Here is a 12829-nt window from a genome sequence, read left to right on the forward strand (position 1 = left end):
TTTTAGCAAAATGCTTGGACCATCCGTGAAAAAATGTACTACCAATAGCTTTCTTCACCAATGTGTTCTTATAGGTGTCTAGAATCACCTCTCAATTAGTGCAAACCCAAATCCTCGTGGAAAATCCTGGAGAGCCAATCAAAGTTAAGGTGCCCCGAGGGCTTGGGTGAAAAATATGATAAAAATTTAAAGTCTAAAATGAACTTGTGGGGTGTCTAACTAGGGGTTTTCAGGGGTGCTGAATCCATTCCAAACATTATTTTTGAGTAGAAATGTCTCCCTGACCATATGATATTGGTATATTGGTTATTGTTATGTAAAGCACAGTGTATAATCAACCGGGATTTTCCACGAGGACTTGGGTTTGCACTAATTGAGAGGTGATTCTAGACACCTATAAGAACACATTGGTGAAGAAAGCTATTAGTAGTAAATTTTTTCACAGATGGTCCAAGCATTTTGCTAAAATTCTCTAACTAAATGCACACTCCTTTTCCAGTTGGTTGTGGGTAATCCACCATAAGGTTGTTTCAATCAGGAGACTTGATGAATAAACAATGACTTTATTATAATGATGATGAATGATTCTTTACATAATATTATGAGAAAAGTTAGTTAGTCTTTGGAACTTGACACCACAGGGAGATATCGAGATCGAGCTGGGTCAGCTCGGAACAGCACAGCCATTTATACCCCCCTGTGGAGTCTAGATACTGGTGGTGGTGATGGTGAAACTTCTCCTGATGACTTATGGATCAAGGAAACTTGGTGGAGACGGGGAGGTCGTGGGTGTGCGCCAGCCAGCAGGGTTAGAGAGAGACTGAAGAGACACAAAAAGGCATATTTATGCACACAGCAGCCATGTGATAGGCTGCCTAAGGGGAGTGCCACAATATAGGCTAGCAGTGCAGGTGAGCAAAGGTGTATGAGGTGATGTGCCGCTATGCTATTGGGCTTATGGGAAACTAGGAGGCAACCACTGATTATTCAATTATCACCAGGAAGCTGACAGGTTAATAGGTGAGCAAGCAGGAGTAGTGCAGTGACTGGGGAACTGATGAGGATCAAGATCATCCTGTCTGAACCTTCGTTTAAACTCCATTTGCCAACTGCTATAAAACTCAATTTCCACTCAAGCCCAGGCATGTCTTTTGCTTTTATTTATTTATTTATTTATTTATTTATTTATGTTTGTTTGTTTGTTTGTTTGTTTGTTTGTTTGTTTATTTATTTTATTAACAGCACTTTCTTTTTACTTGCCTAAACATAACCAAAGTTGTTTTATTTGTATTTAATGTTGGAAAGGCAGCAGCAGGGTTTTCAAATTAACTGCCATTTTGTTTCAAATTACTTTGAGATTCGAATGTAAAATGTCACATTGTAGAAACACATTTTGCAGCGGTTTTGTTTCAAAGTTATGTTGATATTCTACATATCCCTGGTTTGCAGACATGTAAATTGGCAACATTTTATGCGATTGGGTTGTAGTGCAAGTTGTGCGACAAACAGTAGACTACAGTATGTATATCATCAAATAACCTACAGTACACATTCAGCATTCCAGCACTACTGTATGTGCATTTAGAAAGTTTGGCATACAGGATTGTAGCCAGGCATAGAGTCTGATGGTGAATGTCCAGCAATAATGCCCTCACAGATGCAAAAGGTGGCCAAACATCGAAACTAAATGTATTTGTGAATTTACATCCTTCTCTATGGACAGCTGCACATACACAAGCAGTGGTCAGGTCACGAATAGAGTATTCATCTGCATGCAGGCTCACATTTGACTTTCAAATAGGATTGCTGTTGCTACTTGATGAGAAATCTATTGCTCTATAGCGAACACAGAAACTGTGGATGTTTGGGCTACAGAAATACAACGATTAATGGCTGTAGATGAGAACAGGGTTTCAAAACATTCTGTATATAGAACAGGTAAAGGACAATCCTTGAGCCTCTATGAAACAGAAAGGAAGATTTCAGATGCCAAAAGTAGTGTCCACCAGGGCCGTAGCCAGGCTTTTGGAAATACCGGTCATTTTAGCCGGGTGGCGTGGGGGAATAATGACACACATCACATTAGATTCACATTACATTAATATCATCTTTACTGTGCTGTGGCTCTGCTTGTCTGGTCTCTCTTTTCCATGTGTGTCTCCTGTGTTCTTTCTCTCAGTGTCCTTTTCTGTGTCTCTCTGCTTTCCATAACCTGCCCCCTCTTTCTCATACAGTATCTTGTCTGCATGCCTTCAAATTCAGTCTGTTCATTTCTCTCTCCCTCATCTTCTCTTTGTTCTTTCTCACCATCTGTAGTCGCATGCCTGTCCCTTTCTCTGTGACTCCTTACTTGTCTCTCCTGCCAAAGTAAGTTAAATAAAATGATATACTTTTAACACTACATAAACATAAGCAAAATGTGTTATAATACTAGTATATAGTGTATATAGCCTATTATACTATATATAGTGTGTGTGTGTGTGTGTGTGTGTGTGTGTGTGTGTGTGTGTGTGTGTGTGTGTGTGTGTGTGTATGTGTTTGTGTTTGTGCGTGTGTGTGTGTATGTGTGTATGTACTGTATATGCAATGATACTATATTATAGAGAGCCAAAGTGGAACATCACTTCCTGCTTTAGCACTGTACCAGAGATTTTCATCCGCCATTTATTTTCCCATCGACATTTCGTAAAATGCTTATAAAAACAGTTTTACTGGTTCAAACCAAACGTTCAGCTAACGCTATAATCGGGAGAGACCATAGAACATTTCACTCGGGCCAAAACGTTAAAAAAATGCGGGTTTGAAGAAAATATTTTTTCTATGTTTTTTTAGTAGTAGTTTTAAGTAACACACAACATAATGATTGGCTGGTTAGTCAGGTGCTTTAAACCATGGTGTCTTAGATTACTTGTAGACCCTAGTGTCCTCAAACTAAATCAAACGTAAATTATATACCAAAAGTGAAAATGTTCAACCTAATTGAATGCCCCGAAGACACTGACAGGACTGTCTGAAATCGACTAAGGGTGGGCCTTCCAGAATGGCCATCCAATCAGACAGCTCATTAGCATTATAAGCTACTTCTCACAACCAATTTTCTTGTAGGTGGGGAATAAACACTGGGATGTGAATAGCTAAAGCTATACAGCTAAATAATGTTTACTGGGGAAAAAACTTAGATATAGACCAGGTAATCCTATAATAAGAATGCAAAGTGTCTGTGAGTGAGTGAGTGAGTGAGTGAGTGAGTGAGTGAGTGTGTGTGTGTGTGTGTGTGTGTGTGTGTGGGGGGGGGGGGGTAAAAACCCTCTGGGGAGAGAGAGGAGAGGCTGCATGCCAACTCTGTGAGTGAGGCCTGCCTAAATGGCCAGTCACACAGGGACGAGTATTCGTTATATAAAATTGCTGCAAAAGCAAATGATACCCGTCCTTTAAGACCTGCAACAGGAAGCAGGAGACAGAGACCTCATATATTCTCACAACACAAGAGTCACTCTGTCTGGCTGACACAGCACTGTCACCATGGAAAGGGCACATGATATCTAGGGTGATACGGAAGCAATGTGTGATCAGGCTCTCTATCATCTTCAGAAGACAGCCCATGTTCCAAGCAAGTCGTATCCATGCACAATTTATTGGCACCATTCATGCACTCAGGTAGTGCTATATGATGCCTTAAATATTCAATAGACTTGTGAGTAAAGGGCTTAGTGCTCTGAGTCTGATCCAACAATTCATATCTGGCATTTATTAATATGCAGATTTCTTGTTTTACATAATGAACCCGATAAGGGTGTGTGACATACAGTATAGGGAAGAGAGAAGAGCTCATGATGGACTAAGGTCAAAGCTGGATTCCTCATATCAGACGATATCTTGATGGTGAACACACCTCGATTTGCATATTAATTACATCAAGTAATGAGGTAACACTTTAAATAGCTCATCCTGACACATACACGTGCGCATGCACTCTCTCGCACTCACACGCACACACACACATACAGTGAGGTAGTGACCCTGGGTAGTGATGCAATAGCAAGTAAGCTAAGACTGATAAAGGACCTGAGAAGACCTGAGAAGCAGACTGGATTCAACAGTAGGTGAAGCTATAATTGTACACACAGAGGTACACTGAGGGACCATGTCTACTGCTGGTTTTTAAGCTGTGTGTGTGTGTGTGTGTGTGTGTGTGTGCGTGCGTGCGTGCGTGCGTGCGTGCGTGCGTGTGTGTGTGTGTGTGTGCGTGCGCGTGCATAGACAGTATAACAAATATGGACAGAGTCAGTGTGTTGTTACCCATTGGTTTTTGGACTCTTGGACCCCAAGATGGCCATCGCCATTTTGGGGTTCACTGGACAGGCGAACTGTCAATCACGCCCCAAACTTTTTTTTTATCATCTATTTTACTTTTTTTTTTAGGTATATAAAAATTCACACCCTGTACATTTGTTGGAAGGTGAAAGTAGCTATATCCAGTAGACCAAACCCGTTTTTGAACCAGGCTGTAAACATGTTTCCTATGGGGATTGACTCGTTTTTGTGTCGTTTGTAGTGGCCATTACCGGTATACTTGTTTCAAGTTCACAGTAGACACAAAAGAAGCTTTTTTCATACAAACTTTAGAATCTTTGGAGCTCAGACCTACAGAGAGACAGACAGACTTGGTCATAAAGTAGAAAGACAGTGATCAATGGGAGAAGGAAGTCATCCTCATAGTGATCGATAAGAGCAGTCGGGGAGAACATGCAAACTCCACACAGAAAGGCCCTTTTGACAACCCCACCCGGGCGGTGGGCACTCGAGGACATGCAGACGGGCATGCATTCCTTCAGCGCTCACAGCGTCCCAGATGGGAATCGAACCCAGGACCTTCTAGCTGTGAGGCGACAGCGCTACCACTGTGCCAACGCCCCCCCCCGGTCAGGAGCTGTTTAAGTGCTGCACCTCACTGGTCACAGCATGTGTGTGTGTGTGTGTGTGTTCAAGGTTCAAGGTTACTTTATTTTGTCTCCCAAGGGAGAAATTTGTCTTGAGCCCTTTTCCCACATGCGCTTTGTACCGCAAAATGACCGGAACGTGGTCAAATGGCTGCATGTGGGAAAGGCGCCGTGCCGGTATAAGCGCGACCCCGTCGTCGCGGCCATTTCACCAGTCTTGAGCTAGTCAGAAGAGCGGTATGCCGCGATAGACAGACAGGTGAGAAAGGGGTCCAGTCATTTTCCGCTATCAGTGCACTGTGCACACAGTAGACAGTCCAACACCAAATACACAGCTGATTGTTCGATATTCCCCTGGTGTTGCGTACCACCAAAGGACTATTGCCAGTCGCAAACGCGCTTCCAGTGGTTTTCGCCACCGGGTGATCTTGCGTGCGGGTCGGACCAGACTCAGCACGTAATACCGGGACATGCGAAAATGACGCTTCCATTCCACGTCGTCAAAATTGTTCAGAGCATCTTCCCAAAATAAATTCCCTCCTGGTCTCTCTCGCTTCCAGACGGCTCTAGTCTCACGCAGCAGCGCAGAGGTACATAACACTGTCATGATCTGTCCCCGGTTTAGTCTATCTTCATATTCTGCGCGACACTCTCATGGGCGAGGTGTACACACGTTGCTTAATGTTCCAGCGGGCATAATCTAATCATTAGCGCACATTAAAGCAAACTGGCGAAATGATCTTGTGATAATAAGAGCAGTAGCCTATGTCAGCTTCATGTGTGTGTGTGCTGATTTCCCCCTCTCCTCTCTGCTCGCTCTCTGGCCACAGTCCGTCCTCCTCCTTCAGTCACAGCCCGACAGGGACTAAGCAACGTTGCCGACAGCCAAGGCAAGCCCGGACACATCAAATGAAGCCAGTCTGTAAAAAGTGCTTCAACGCGCGCAGGTGAAGGGATAAACAAGCAAACTTATTTCACCATTCGGAGTTTTGCCGACACGTCACTCCCCACCCGCTCTGCAGTGCCGCCCCCCCCCCCCCCCACACATACAGGCAATTTCGCTGATAGATTCCCACATGCCAGAGGAGAGGTGTGAAGGGAAATGTCCGATATTGACTTACAGGTAATTTTCCGGTACGCATGTGGGAAAACGGCTTTGGACACAGACCAGCAGCAAACATACACAGTACAGTGCACTACAAAACATTAACAATATGGCACACAGTGACACGTAAATCCCGTCACTCACCAACGTAATAAATAAGACACCTTAACTCCACCTCAGAGCCTTCTACCCCTCTGTCTGCCTTCCGCAAGGAGTCCATTGAGGAGTGTAATTGACAGAGGGACAAAAGAATACTTGTACCTATTATATTTCCACTTATGGACCCCATACCTCCTGCCTGACGGCAGTAACCTATACTCTGGATGAAGTACATGAGAGGGGTCAGACACAATTTTCTTAGCCTGCCCAATGGTAGACTGCTCAAAAATGACCTGGGGAGTAATGGGAGGTGTAGGCATCCCCATAATCTTCCCTGCCATTTTGACCAGTCTAAGAATCTCAGTTTTATACTTTACCGTCAGGTTTCCAAACCAACTTGTGATACCATACCTTAACATGGACTCTATGCTGGCTCTATAAAAGATCAGCATTATATTTCTGCATACACCAAAGAGTCTAAGCCTACGTAAAAAATGAAGGCGCTGGTGTATTCTTGCACATAGATTTGTCACATGAGGGTGCCAGCTCATTTCACCATCAATCTGGACTCCTAGATATTTGTAGGAGGTGACCTGTTTTATGTCATGACCATGTATACCAATCAGGGTGTGGTCACCTATAGACCGGGGATCGACCACAATCTCCTCTGTTTTCCTTACGTTAATTTGTAGGTGATGTTCATCACACCATCCAACAAACCTGTCTACTCCTGTTGTATGGCTACTGATGTTTCCTTCACCTGTGAGTAGACTAAGTATAACAGTGTCATCAGAGAATTTGACCACATACTGATTGGGTTGTGAGCTGACACAATCATTTGTGTATAAAGTGAACAACAGGGACGAACTAACTGTCCCCTGGGGGGCCCCTGTACTGCTCACTGTCTCATCAGAGAGTGACGAGTTAAATCTCACCTGTTGTGGCCTGTTTGAAAGAAATGAAAAGTACCACTTAATTAGAAAAGGATTCACCTCCAGCCTAGCCAACTTTCCTAGGAGGACATCTGGATGGATTGTATTAAAAGCGGAGCTGAAATCAACAAACAGAAGCCTTGCATATGTTTTATCATCTTCAAGGTGTTTCAATAACCGGTGGGTCAGTGCAGAAATCGCGTCACTAGTTCCACGATTCCTTGCATAAGCAAATTGATAGGGATCTAGTGATTGCTCTGTTTCTTTCCGGAGCTCCTCGGTTAAAATTCTCTCCAGGGATTTAACCACATTGGAGGTTAATGCAACTGGCCTATAATCATTATTCTCTAATGGACAGGACTTTTTGGGAACTGGCACTATAATTGATCTCTTCCAGATATCTGGCACCGTATGGGTGTCGATTGACATCTGGAAGAGACGATGCCATGCTGGAGTTAGTTCCTCTGCACATGTTTTTAGGAGGAATGCACACATTCCATCCGGTCCAGTTGCTTTGTTAGTCTGCATAGATTTAAACACCTTAGTAACCGAACCCGGGTCAATCATTATTCTGTCATCATCACAATTACATGGTAAAGCATTCATTACATTATAGCATTCTTTGACAGTATCAGTCTCAAAACGCATAAAGAACTCATTTAACTCGTTTGCCTTGGTGCTCTTCTGAGCGGCCATGGGCTTCCTGGTGGGTTCCATGTTGGTCATTTTCCTGATAGAGTCCCATAGTCTCTTGATGTTTGAGTTAGCTAACTCCTGCTCTGCGCGCTCTTTATGCTGCCTTCTGGACTCCCTCAGCTGCTGATCAAGGTCTCTTTCTGCAGCCTTCATAGCTGCTGAGTCCCCTGCCCTAAAGGCTGTCTTCTTTCGCCAAATGCAGTCCTTAATTCCCCTTGTGATATAGGGTTTATTGTTTGGGTATTTGGTAAACGTTTTTTGGGGTATGATTGAGTCCACACAGAAGGTGATGTAGGCAGTTATTGTCTCTGTGGCTATGTTGATATCTGCATCATGAAAGAAGACATCCCAGTCTGTCCACAAAAAGCAACCCTTCAGCTCCTCCACTGCGTCATTAGACCATATGTGAATGGTCTTAGTGACTGGTTTGCTAGACTTAAATACAGACCTATATGTGGGTGTTAGAATGATAGCCTTGTGATCAGAGGTGGCTAGTGGAGCCCTCGCTCTGGCTGTGTACGCCCCTTTTATGTTCCCATAGCATTTGGCCAGAATGTTATTTTTTCGTGTAGCACACCTGTGTGTGTGTGTGTGTGTGTGTGTGCGTGCGTGCGTCCGTGTGCGCCCATGCTCAGGCTTACAGTAAACCTGTACAGGTCACCATGAGAAATACACACACACACACACACACACACACACACACACACACACACACACACACACACACACACACACAAACACACACACACACACACACACACACACACAAAATATGGCCACTTAAATATAAATACATAAATATACAGTATGTCTTTTTTTTTATACAGGGGGAGTCTCACTGAGAGCAATGCTCTCTTTTTCAGGAGTGCCCTGTTCACATTCACACACACATTCACACCTGGAAGCTGACCAGTACAACCACAGTCTGATCTGCTGGCCATTGATCAGCTTCACTGGAGCGGTTGTGTGTGTGATGTGTGTGTGTGTAATTCATATCATTCCTCTAGGCCTCTGGACAGTGTCTACATGTACCAGCATGTCCCTATGTCCTCCTGGCTCCTTCCATTACTCTGCCTCCCTTTGTTTTTCTCCATTGATGAGTGTATTGTGGCAACCTTTGCATATTTGTGGAACATTCTTGTGATTTACCATACCAGCCATTATCTATTGTTTTTGGTGAAGAACCTTATTTTCCGCTAATTGACAGTGACCTGACTTTGTCTGGCCCACATGCAATCAGCTGAAAGCTGATTGATTGATGGCACCTGAGCAACATGGTGTACCTGCCTGTCTATAGACCAAATCAGCGGGATGTTTACATTTACTTCCAGGTACCCCTGAGGTCCACACATTATAATGGCGGTGGACGGCACAAACTGACGTGTTGAAGACAAAAACAGACAAAGAAGACAAAAATGGTTCGTCCGTGTTGTGTTGTTGTTTAATATCATTCATAACAACACTTTCACTAACGTTAGTGGAGACCAGACTAGCTAATTTACCTGTTGGACCAGACTAGAGTAGACTTGAAGCTAAATTAAATTGACGTGGCGTCAGTAGCTCTGTCTGTACCAGGCTCTTTCTCGCCGAGAAGAGCCTGGTGACGCGAGGTTACTCTGTCTGTAACGTTAACGACTGCAAAAAAACTGCGAGTTTGACAGACAAACAAACGTGATTAGCTAGCTAACACTACATAAAACAAACACAGAAGAAAGGCTAGATACGTCGGACAAGCATGTTTACCAACCGTTTAACCATTTAAATTGAAAGTAGTCGGCCGAAAACAACGAGAGGGTTTGACAGCATTTATTTGACAACACGCACATTTAAACCTGCCGCCTTCCCCAAGTGGTACCCGGAAGTAAATTTGTTTACATGGTGACGTCACGGTGATTTGGTCTATAGAGGGTATGTGATGTCACAGAGGCAGAAGTCACTGTGGGGTCACGCCCACTGAGTCACAGCAAGACTGAGCTTGAATGCAGTAATCAGCCTAGATAACTGACACCTGCTGCTCAGAGAGGAACTTGACACTCATTTTGACACTCGTTCCCGATTGAGGGGGCGTGTTCCAGTGGGTGTGTGCATACCCTCTATTTAACCTGTCCTTGTCAGACCTGTATGTTTAGTAGCACTGATGATAGTCCTTTGACTGAAACGTTTGCTGCCTTTTAAATCCACTTTTTCTTTTTATGCACTGTTTTGTCTTGCACCATGTAAAATAAAGTAAGATCTTTTTTTGCTTGATCTCAGCCTCTGGACCTCCTCTGTGGCTTTTTTAGCCCTGTCATATCTGGTGTGCGGGTATTCTCTTTGACCTCTATTGTAATTCATATCATACATTCGTCTACTCAAAAACAGTTGGCATCCATAATAAAGGGCATTTATTTCAAGTTAATGATGAGCTTGAGCATGAATGCCAAAGTATGCCCGGCACGTCTGTGGTAATAAGGAGCTCCTGTGAGTGTGGCCACACAGAAGGAGGAGGGGAATGAGAGAGGGATGAGTGTGAGGAAGTGGAGGGAGAAGGGGAGGAAGGTGTGGAGGAGGAAGAGGGAGTCATGGCTGCTGCATGTCAGAGGATAAAGATTATGTGGAGGAAGAGGAGGAGGACATGAAGGGTGGGAGCTGCCATTGTTCTCCCATGATTATGATGATTATGGAGGAAACCATAGGCACTAATTAACAAAACTCAATTCAGGGTCTTTTTCAATTTCGACCTTAAACCGCCTTGTTTCTGCTAAACCATTGTTCTTTGAAGCTTTCTGAAAGGCACATTTGCCTGCCAGGCTTTACTTTGTTGTACTGCGTTATTTGAAAAGGACAGCTTACCGTATGTGGAAATCAATGCCACATATTGCATTTTGTCAGAGAGGTCATTACACTGAGGAAGGAAGAACAACACCACTGTTTGTTGTTGTTTTTACACTATATTTATTAATTTTCACTTTTACAACAAGTATGGATGCAGTATGAGGTCCACATACATGAGAAAAAGAAGAAAACAAAATATATTAACATAATAAATAAACAAACAAATAAACAAACAAACAAACAAACAAACCATTAATACAAAACATCAGCTCAGTTTAAATCTCCATAGGGCTGGATGATATAGTCTAGTTCAGGGGTGGGCAATTATTTTTCCTGGCAGGGCACATGAGAAACCCAGATTGGGTAAAAAAAAAAAGGTCATGCCGTAACCTCTAATTTTATTACTAGATTAAATGATAGAAAACATATTATTATATTGAAAATCATTCCAAACAGCCAATTTAGGTAATCTCATTCGATTTTTCTAGCTTCCTAGCAAATGTTGCTTGTCTTTGACCTCCCGTGCCAGGTAGAAACATCATGGGGGCTAGTTCTGGCCCCCGGGCCGCATAATACCCAGGTCTTGTCTAGTTGAAATCAGTATCAAATCACGATACAATTCATGTATAGAAACTCACGTCGAACAATCAAACTAATGTTTATCTTGCCAAGTTGAATGACAAGATTCACCTGTCCTCATCCATTCATATAGCAGAAATGTCACGACATGTCTCCAACGAAAGACGACAAGCGGCAGCCTTGAATTATCATTCAGCTCTAGTTTCATACAATGTCATACTGTAGGTTACAGTAATACGTTTTAGTAAAGACAGTCATACTGTAGGTTAAAGTAATCATGTACAGTAAAAACAATCATGAACAGCTCTGCAGCATAGTGTGAAATGTGTGGCTCTGTGTGTGATCCAATATAATACACCACCATCGGCGAGAGACATCTCTTCATCAAAGACGCTGTCTAGAGGCCATCTCACAAAGTGACATCTCACTAAGCGTTACCTGACTGACTGACTGACTGACTGACTGTGATTCCCTTGGCTGCAGCGTAGGAAGAAGCTGCTGCACAATCTAATGTCGTCATGTTGGGCTGCGATAATCACGAAAAACTTGAATGGGACTGAACAAAGGCTACACAGTCATCTACACTGTACACAGTATGAGTATAGCTTGACAGCGGTTATTTCGCCAAAAGCAGCTCTTGTTAGCAATAAGACCCTTTGAAGTGAAGTTTGAGACTTTAGGCCATACATGGGCAACATACGGCCCGCGGGCCGTATGCGGCCCGCGGGCGCCCCCTGTGTGGCCCGCGATGGAATTGCACAAAAAAAAATTTTTTTTTTTTTTTTTTTTTTTTTTTTTACAGTGCACCTGAATGCAACATGCAAGATACCCGCTGAATAAGTGTCCAAATGTTCATGTCATTCTGGCCAATACTCTTCTGTTATAGCATTTCAGTCTGGAATATGGAATATATTTAAATAATATTTTTGACTAAAAGGCTAAAAGTAATCTCATGTGTAAGAAATGACTGTTCTACATTGAAGTAGAAATTTAAATAATTAACTTGTTGGTTTTGGATTTATTTAGCTTCAAGAGTGCATTTTTGTTCTTGTGTGACCCTCAACACAGGCTTTGAGAATCCCGGGCCACTTACTGATACTTAAGCTTAAAATAACCCACTCATATTCTGGTTTATTTCAAGAAAAACATTTCGGCTAGTGGAAATTCGAATTGGCTGGTAACTTTAAAATCTAGCAGCCATATTGGCAGGTGGTGAAAAAAGTTAATTTCAAGCCCTGCAGGGAGAGCAGGTGGTGACTTCGGAGTGCGTGAGAAAAGGATCAAATATTGGTGGTTAAGACTGAATAATGACATCACAACTGTTAATTTAAAATTAGTTATTCCTCTAAACCTGGCTTCAAATGCCCAAAATGTTTCGCGCGGCGCCGTTCAGCCCTCAGCAAAATTTGGTAGCGAGGACATTTTTTTGTGGCCCTCTCTATCATCAAAGTTGCCCATCCATGGGTTACGGCGTGACAATATTTGTTCGGCCCCCGGCAACAATCTGGGTTTCTCATGTGGCCCCCCATGAAAAACAGTTGCCCACCCCTGCTTTAGGCCAACTACAACTATGAGGGTTTAGTTGAGGAAATGAAACTGTACAAATCCATAAGGCTGATGTCTCATAGAGCTGCTGTGCGTGCGTGCGTGCGTGTGTGTGTGTG

Source organism: Poromitra crassiceps (assembly GCF_964638095.1).
Source record: "Poromitra crassiceps genome assembly, chromosome: 2".
Classification (NCBI taxonomy): Eukaryota; Metazoa; Chordata; class Actinopteri; order Beryciformes; family Melamphaidae; genus Poromitra; species Poromitra crassiceps.